The sequence below is a fragment of the Pan troglodytes genome, chromosome 1 (genome assembly GCF_028858775.2).
Source record: "Pan troglodytes isolate AG18354 chromosome 1, NHGRI_mPanTro3-v2.0_pri, whole genome shotgun sequence".
Taxonomy (NCBI): Eukaryota; Metazoa; Chordata; class Mammalia; order Primates; family Hominidae; genus Pan; species Pan troglodytes.
In genome coordinates this window covers 190,388,827-190,397,143 of record NC_072398.2, presented here as the reverse complement: position 1 = coordinate 190,397,143, position 8,317 = coordinate 190,388,827, and the positions used below count along the sequence as shown (strand labels likewise).

The following is an 8,317-nucleotide window of genomic DNA, read 5'->3' as shown; positions in this document are numbered from 1 at the left end:
ATGTGATCCCAGAAGCAACACCTCATCACTGTTGCCATATTAATTTCCATTTAAGAAAGTGAAAGGGAAATTAATATTGTTAGTATTTCTTCTTCTATTCATTGGAACAAAGGCATTAGGTTCGGCCCAAACTCAAGACGAGGAAATTATCCAAGGGTACAATTACCTGGAGGCATGAATACCATGGGAGCCATGTCAGAAGCCTCCTACCATGTGCCCTTTTGAGATTAGCTAAAATTTGAAAATACTGACAATACCAAGTGTTAGCAAGGGTTCAAAGCAACAGGAATTCTCATACATTGCTGGTGGGAATGCAAAATGTCACAGCCACTCTGGAAAACAGTTTGGCACTTTCTTAAAAAGTTGAACATATATCATGTTACCCAGCAATCTCACTTCTAGGTATTCATTCTAGGGAATGGAAAATGAGAACACATGGACACAGGGGCACACATCACTGGGGACTGTCAAGGAGTGGGGGCAAGGGGAGAGAGAGCATTAAGACAAATACCTAAAGCATACGGGGCTTAAAACCTAGATGATGGGTTGATAGGTGCAGCAAACCACCGTGGCACATGTATACCTATGTAACAAACCTGCATGTTCTGCACATGTATCCCAGAACTTACAGTAAAATAAAATAAAAATAAGAACTTACATCCAACAAAAACCTGTATACAAATGTTTCTAGCAGCATTATTCATAATCATCCAATGTTGGAACCAACTCAAATGTCCTTCAGTGAGTGAATGAATAAAAAAATTGTGGTATATCCATTAAAGTTATTACCCAGCAGTGAAAAGGACTTAATTATTAATAAATGCAACAACATGGATAAATCTAAAATACTAAGTGAAAGAACCCAATCTCCAAACTCATCTCACACACATAATGTGTGATTCCATTTATATTGTTACTGGCAGAGGGTGTCCAAGTTCTTGGTGTCTTGAGCAAAGAATTGGACAAAACACACAAACAAAGCAAGGTAAGAATGAAGCAACAGAAGCAGAAATTTATTGAAAATGAAAGTACACTCCACAGTGTGGGAATGGCCCGAGCATAGGGGCTCAAGGGCCCCATTAAGAATTTGGGGGAGTTTACCCATTTACAATTGCTACAAAGAGAATAAAATACCTAGGAATCCAACTTACAAGGGATGTGAAGGACCTCTTCAAGGAGAACTACAAACCATTGCTCAATGAAATAAAAGAGGATACAAACAAATGGAAGAACATTCCATGCTCACGGATAGGAAGAATGAATATTGTGAAAATGGTCATACTGTCCAAGATAATTTATAGATTCAATGCCATCCCCATCAAGCTACCAATCACTTTCCTCACAGAATTGGAAAAAACTACTTTAAAGTTCATATGGAACCAAAAAAAGAGCCTGCATGGCCAAGACAATCCTAAGCAAAAAGAACAAACCTGGACGCATCACGCTACCTGACTTCAAACTATACGACAAGGCTACAGTAACCAAAACAGCATGGTACTGGTACCAAAACAGATATATAGACCAATAGAACAGAACAGAGGCCTCAAAAATAACACCACACATCTACAACCATCTGATCTTTGACAAACCTGACAAAAACAAGAAATAGGGAAAGGATTCCCTATTTAATAAATGGTGCTTGGAAAACTGGCTAGCCATATGTAGAAAGATGAAACTGGATCCCTTCCTTACACTTCATACAAAAATTAATTCAAGATGGATTAAAGACTTAAATGTAACACCTAAAACCATAAAAACCCTAGAAGAAAACCTAGGCAATACCATTCAGGACATAGGCATGGGCAAAGACTTCATGACTAAAACACCAAAAGCAACGGCAACAAAAGCCAAAATAGACAAGTGGGATCTAATTAAACTAAAGAGCTTCTGCACAGCAAAAGAAACTACCATCAGAGTGAACAGGCAACCTACAGAATGGGAGAAAATTTTTGCAATCTACCCATCTGACAAAGGGTTAATATCCAGAATCTACAAAGAACTTAAACAAATTTACAATAAAAAAACAACCCCAGCAAAAAGTGGGCAAAGGATATGAACAGGCACTTCTCAAAGGAAGACATTTATGCAGTCAACATACACATGAAAAAATGCTCATCATCACTGGTCATCAGAGAAATGCAAATCAAAACCACAATGAGATACCATCTCACGCCAGTTAGAATGGTGATCCATTAAAAAGTCAGGAAACAACAGATGCTGGGGAGGATGTGGAGAAATAGGAATGCTTTTACACCATTGGTGGGAGTGTAAACTAGTTCAACAATTGTGGAAGACAGTGTGGTGATTCCTCAAAGATCTAGAACCAGAAATACCATTTGACTCAGCGATCCCATTTCTGGGTATATACCCAAAGGATTATAAATAATGCTACTATAAAGACACATGCACACGTATGTTTATTGTGGTACTATTCACAATAGCAAAGACTTGGAACCAACTCAAATGTCCATGGATGATAGACTGGATTAAGAAAATGTGGCCCAGGCCGGGCGCGGTGGCTCACGCCTGTAATCCCAGCACTTTGGGAGGCCGAGGCGGGCGGATCACGAGGTCAGGAGATCGAGACCATCCTGGCTAACACGGTGAAACCCCGTCTCTACTAAAAATACAAAAAATTAGCCGGGCGTGGTAGCGGGCGCCTGTAGTCCCAGCTACTCGGGAGGCTGAGGCAGGAGAATGGCGTGAACCCGGGAGGCGGAGCTTGCAGTGAGCCGAGATCGCGCCACTGCACTCCAGCCTGGGCGACAGAGCGAGACTCCGTCTCAAAAAAAAAAAAAAGAAAATGTGGCCCATATACACCATGGAATACTGTGAAGTCATAAAAAATGATGAGTTCATGTCCTTTGCAGGGACATGGATGAAGCTAGAAACCATCATTCTCAGCAAACTATCACAAGGATAGAAAACCAAACACTGCATGTTCTCACTCATAGGTGGGAATTGAACAATGAGATCACTTGGACACAGGGCGGGGAACATCACACACCGGGGCCTGTTTGGGGGTGGGGGCTGGGGAAGGGATAGCATTAGGAGAAATTCCTAATGTAAACGACAAGTTGATGGGTGCAGCAAACCAACATGGCACATGTACACATATGTGACAAACCTGCATGTTGTGTACATGTACCCTAGAACTTAAAGTATAATAATTAAAAAAAAAAAGACTTTTAGGGAGTTTAGATACCCTCTAGAGGATTCCATTGGTTACTTGGTGTATGCCCTATGTAAATGAAGAGGATGAAATAAAGTTACAAAGTCATTTACTCTGCATACGCTCTATAAAGAGGATATTTCCCATCATAGCTGAGGTGTGAATTGGCCTTATGTTCCCTGCCTGCAGACCCTATTTTCCTGCCTCAATATGACATTCTGGAAAAGGCAAAAATATAGGAATAGAGAACAGATCAGTGGTTGCCAGGGTTAAGGGATAAGGGAGAGAATTTGAATAGAAATCAGTCAGGAACAGTGCATTTGACAATAAAAAGCACAAACAGATGGTTCCTGAACCTGAAGAAAAAGAGATGGTATCTGGATGCTACAAAGAATCTTTATGTGCAGTGACTGGGCAATAAACAAATTTGTAAATACCTCTTCTCTACCCATTCTAGATCTTTGTCAATATGTCACTATGCCTCACATTGGCCCATGAAATTGCTAATATATTTTTTAATCAAATGTTTTATATAGGCCGGGCATGGTAGCTCATGCCTATAATCCCAGCACTTTGGGAAGGCTGAGGTCAGAAGTTTGAGATCAGCCTGGCCAACATGGTGAAACCCCGTCTCTACTAAAAATACAAAAATTAGCCAGGCTTAGTGGCAGCTGCCTGTAATCCCAGCTACTCAGGAGGCTGAGGCTGGAGAATCTCTTGAATCTGGGAGGCAGAGGTTGCAGTGAGCTGCGGCCATGCCACTGCACTCCAGCCTGGGCAACAGAGCAAGACTCTGTCTCAAAAAAAAAAAAAAAAAAGCCTTTCTGCCCGTGGACGCCGCCGAAGAAGCATCGTTAAAGTCTCTCTTCACCCTGCCGTCATGACTAAGTCAGAGTCTCCTAAAGAGCCCGAACAGCTGAGGAAGCTCTTCATTGGAGGGTTGAGCTTTGAAACAACTGATGAGAGCCTGAGGAGACATTTTGAGCAATGGGGAACGCTCACGGACTGTGTGGTAATGAGAGATCCAAACACCAAGCGCTCCAGGGGCTTTGGGTTTGTCACATATGCCACTGTGGAGGAGGTGGATGCAGCTATGAATGCAAGGCCACACAAGGTGGATGGAAGAGTTGTGGAACCAAAGAGAGCTGTCTCCAGAGAAGATTCTCAAAGACCAGGTGCCCACTTAACTGTGAAAAAGATATTTGTTGGTGGCATTAAAGAAGACACTGAAGAACATCACCTAAGAGATTATTTTGAACAGTATGGAAAAATTGAAGTGATTGAAATCATGACTGACCGAGGCAGTGGCAAGAAAAGGGGCTTTGCCTTTGTAACCTTTGACGACCATGACTCCGTGGATAAGATTGTCATTCAGAAATACCATACTGTGAATGGCCACAACTGTGAAGTTAGAAAAGCCCTGTCAAAGCAAGAGATGGCTAGTGCTTCATCCAGCCAAAGAGGTCGAAGTGGTTCTGGAAACTTTGGTGGCGGTCGTGGAGGTGGTTTCGGTGGGAATGACAACTTCGGTCGTGGAGGAAACTTCAGTGGTCGTGGTGGCTTTGGTGGCAGCCGTGGTGGTGGTGGATATGGTGGCAGTGGGGATGGCTATAATGGATTTGGTAATGATGGAAGCAATTTTGGAGGTGGTGGAAGCTACAATGATTTTGGCAATTACAACAATCAGTCTTCAAATTCTGGACCCATGAAGGGAGGAAATTTTGGAGGCAGAAGCTCTGGCCCCTATGGCGGTGGAGGCCAATACTTTGCAAAACCGCGAAACCAAGGTGGCTATGGCGGTTCCAGCAGCAGCAGTAGCTATGGCAGTGGCAGAAGATTTTAATTAGGAAACAAAGCTTAGCAGGAGAGGAGAGCCAGAGAAGTGACAGGGAAGCTACAGGTTACAACAGATTTGTGAACTCAGCCAAGCACAGTGGTGGCAGGGCCTAGCTGCTACAAAGAAGACATGTTTTAGACAAATACTCATGTGTATGGGCAAAAAACTCGAGGACTGTATTTGTGACTAATTGTATAACAGGTTATTTTAGTTTCTGTTCTGTGGAAAGTGTAAAGCATTCCAACAAAGGGTTTTAATGTAGATTTTTTTTTTTTGCACCCCATGCTGTTGATTGCTAAATGTAATAGTCTGATCGTGACGCTGAATAAATGTCTTTTTTTTTTAATGTGCTGTGTAAAGTTAGTCTACTCTGAAGCCATCTTGGTAAATTTCCCCAACAGTGTGAAGTTAGAATTCCTTCAGGGTGATGCCAGGTTCTATTTGGAATTTATATACAACCTGCTTGGGTGGAGAAGCCATTGTCTTCGGAAACCTTGGTGTAGTTGAACTGATAGTTACTGTTGTGACCTGAAGTTCACCATTAAAAGGGATTACCCAAGCAAAATCATGGAATGGTTATAAAAGTGATTGTTGGCACATCCTATGCAATATATCTAAATTGAATAATGGTACCAGATAAAATTATAGATGGGAATGAAGCTTGTGTATCCATTATCATGTGTAATCAATAAACGATTTAATTCTCTTGAATAAAAAAAAAAAAAGAACACAAAAGGGAAATTAGTATTACTAGTGTTTCCTATGTACTGGACATTGTACAAGTACATTTTGTCATCACAGTCACACATCATCTTCATTATAGCCCTATGTCATGGAAAGAGGTTGCTATTCCTGTTTTACTGAAAGAGAAGACTCAATTATAGAGAGATTTCACAGCACGTCCCGTGGCATACTGTAAAAAATTGATGGTGTCAGAATTCAAACATAGGGGCCAGGTACGGTGGCTCACATGTGTAATCCCAGCACTTTGGGAGGCCAAGGCAGGTGGATCACGTGAGATCAGGAGTTTGAGATCAGCCTGGCCAACATGGTGAAACCCCGTCTCTACCAAAAATACGAAAACTAGCTGGGTGTGGTGGCACATACGTGTAATCCCAGCTACTTGGGAGGCTGAGGCAAGAGGGTCATTTGAAGCTGGGAGGCGGAGGTTGCAGTGAGCCGAGATCGCGCCACTACACTCCAGCCTGGGCAACAGAGTGAGACCCTGTCTCAAAAAAAAGACTTTAAACACAAGCCTGTCTTTGTCTTCCTATTCTCAAATACTGAACTCTGTGGGAGAAAAGCAAAAATAACCTTTACTTGCCCTCATTGATTCTTATAGAAGGCTGGAATGAAAACTATGTAGGAAATCTTCAAATAAAAGAATTTAGGCCGGGTGCGGTGGCTCACGCCCGTAATCCCAGCATTTTGGGAGGCTGAGGTGGGTGGATCACGTGAGGTCAGGAGTTCTAGACCAGCCTGGCCAACATGGTGAAACCCCCTCTCTGCTAAAAATACACAAATTAGCCGGGCATGGTGGCAGGTGCCTGTAATCCCAGCTACTCGGGGGGCTGAGGCAGGAGAATCGCTTGAACCCGGGAGGCCATCGCACTCCACCTGGGGGACAAGAGTGAGACTTCATCTCAAAAAAAAAAAAAAAAAAAAGAATTATTCTTTACAGAAAACTTTCTTGCTGCCAAATATAGGAAAAGGTGACAGTCAAATAACTCAGATTCACAACTACATTATGACTCTTGAAGGGGAGGATTCCAGGAACACAGATAAGATCTTTCTCTCATCATACATGGGAAGGGGAACCTGCAGGAGCAAGAATGGTAAGGTTAATCTTTGAGGGGATGATGCTAAAAAAATACAGAAAATCAAGAGGATACAGCTTGAGAAACGGAGAAATCTGCCCAGCCAGGGCCTTATATAAAATTCTATGATTCCTTGTTAGTATGGTGGTGAGTTTTTTAAAAAGTCCTATGTGAGTGAAGGCCGAAATACATTCTTCAGGCAGCAAAGGTTACTTTGGGATCCAGAACAATATTGAAAGAAGAGTAAAATGTGGGAGTGAGAGACCTTCTCCCAGAAAATATTGCTTAGAGAAGCTCCAAAGTCAACTGTTGCCTGGCTTTATAGAGCAACACTCTCCATTACCTAATGCAGGGGTTCCCAGTCCCCCAGCCACAGGTACCAGTCTGTGGCCTATTAGGAACCTAGACGCACAGCAAAAGGTGAGCGGTGGGTGGCAAGCATTACCACCTGAGCTCCGTCCGCCTTCTGTCAGATCAGCGGCAGCATTAGATTCTCATAGCAGCGCAAACCCTATTGTGAACTGTGCACGCAAGGGATCTAGGCTGTGTGCTCCTTATGAGAATCTAACTAATGCCCGATGATCTGAAGTGGAACAGTTTCATTCCGAAATCCTTCCCCCTCCTCGCCCCCTGTCCATGGAAAAATTGTCTTCTATGAAACTGGTCCCTAGTACTCAAAAGTTTGGGGAACGCTGAGCTAATAGCTCAGAAACCTAATCCAACTCTGTACTTAGGGTTACGAATATTTATAACCAGAAATCATAATTTGTCACAAACGGGAACCAAAGAAACATAGAACAGAAGTCCTAATTTTGTAATAACTATGGATTTTTATTTTTATTTTTTTTTGAGATGGAGTCTCGCTCTGTCACCAGGCTGGAGTTCAGTGGCGTGATCTCGGCTCACTGCAACCTCCGCCTCCTGGGTTCAAGCAATTCTCCTGCCTCAGCCTTCCGAGTAGCTGGGACTACCGGCATGTGCCACTATGCCCAGCTAATTTTTGTATTTTTAGTATAGGCAGGGTTTCACTATGTTGGTTGGCCAGGATGGTCTCGATCTTCTTGATCTCATGATCTGCCCACCTCAGCCTCCCAAAGTGCTGGGATTACAGGCATAAGCCACCGCACCCAGCCAGAAAATTTTTTTGTAATCACTCAAATGTGCAAGGATATACCATAACTCACAGATAAATTATATATAGATGAATGACTCAGATATAGCTGAACCCCTTACCAACTGTCACCAAATTCAGACATTCCACAAGGAGAGAAACCCTGCCAATGTTTGTGGTAGGCCTTCAGCTAAGGTATTTCCTTTGAGATCATGAGACAATCGGACAGAAGAGAACCTTGTATATGTGAAGAATGTGTTAAAGGCTTTGGCCCAATTCCTCTTGGAGTGCACACAATAGAGGGGGCTTATAAATGTGATGCATGAATTGTGGGTATCAGCTGGTACAAAAAATTTTCCAATTATGAAAGCACCTGTGCA

At 42.7% G+C, this 8,317-nt stretch overlaps 1 pseudogene; it reads left to right on the top strand.

Annotated features, from left to right (window-relative positions):
- Nucleotides 1-4,005: 4,005 nt before the first annotated feature.
- On the top strand, nucleotides 4,006-5,355 carry LOC112209822 (heterogeneous nuclear ribonucleoprotein A1-like; annotated as a pseudogene).
- The last annotated feature ends 2,962 nt before the right edge of the window (nucleotides 5,356-8,317 follow it).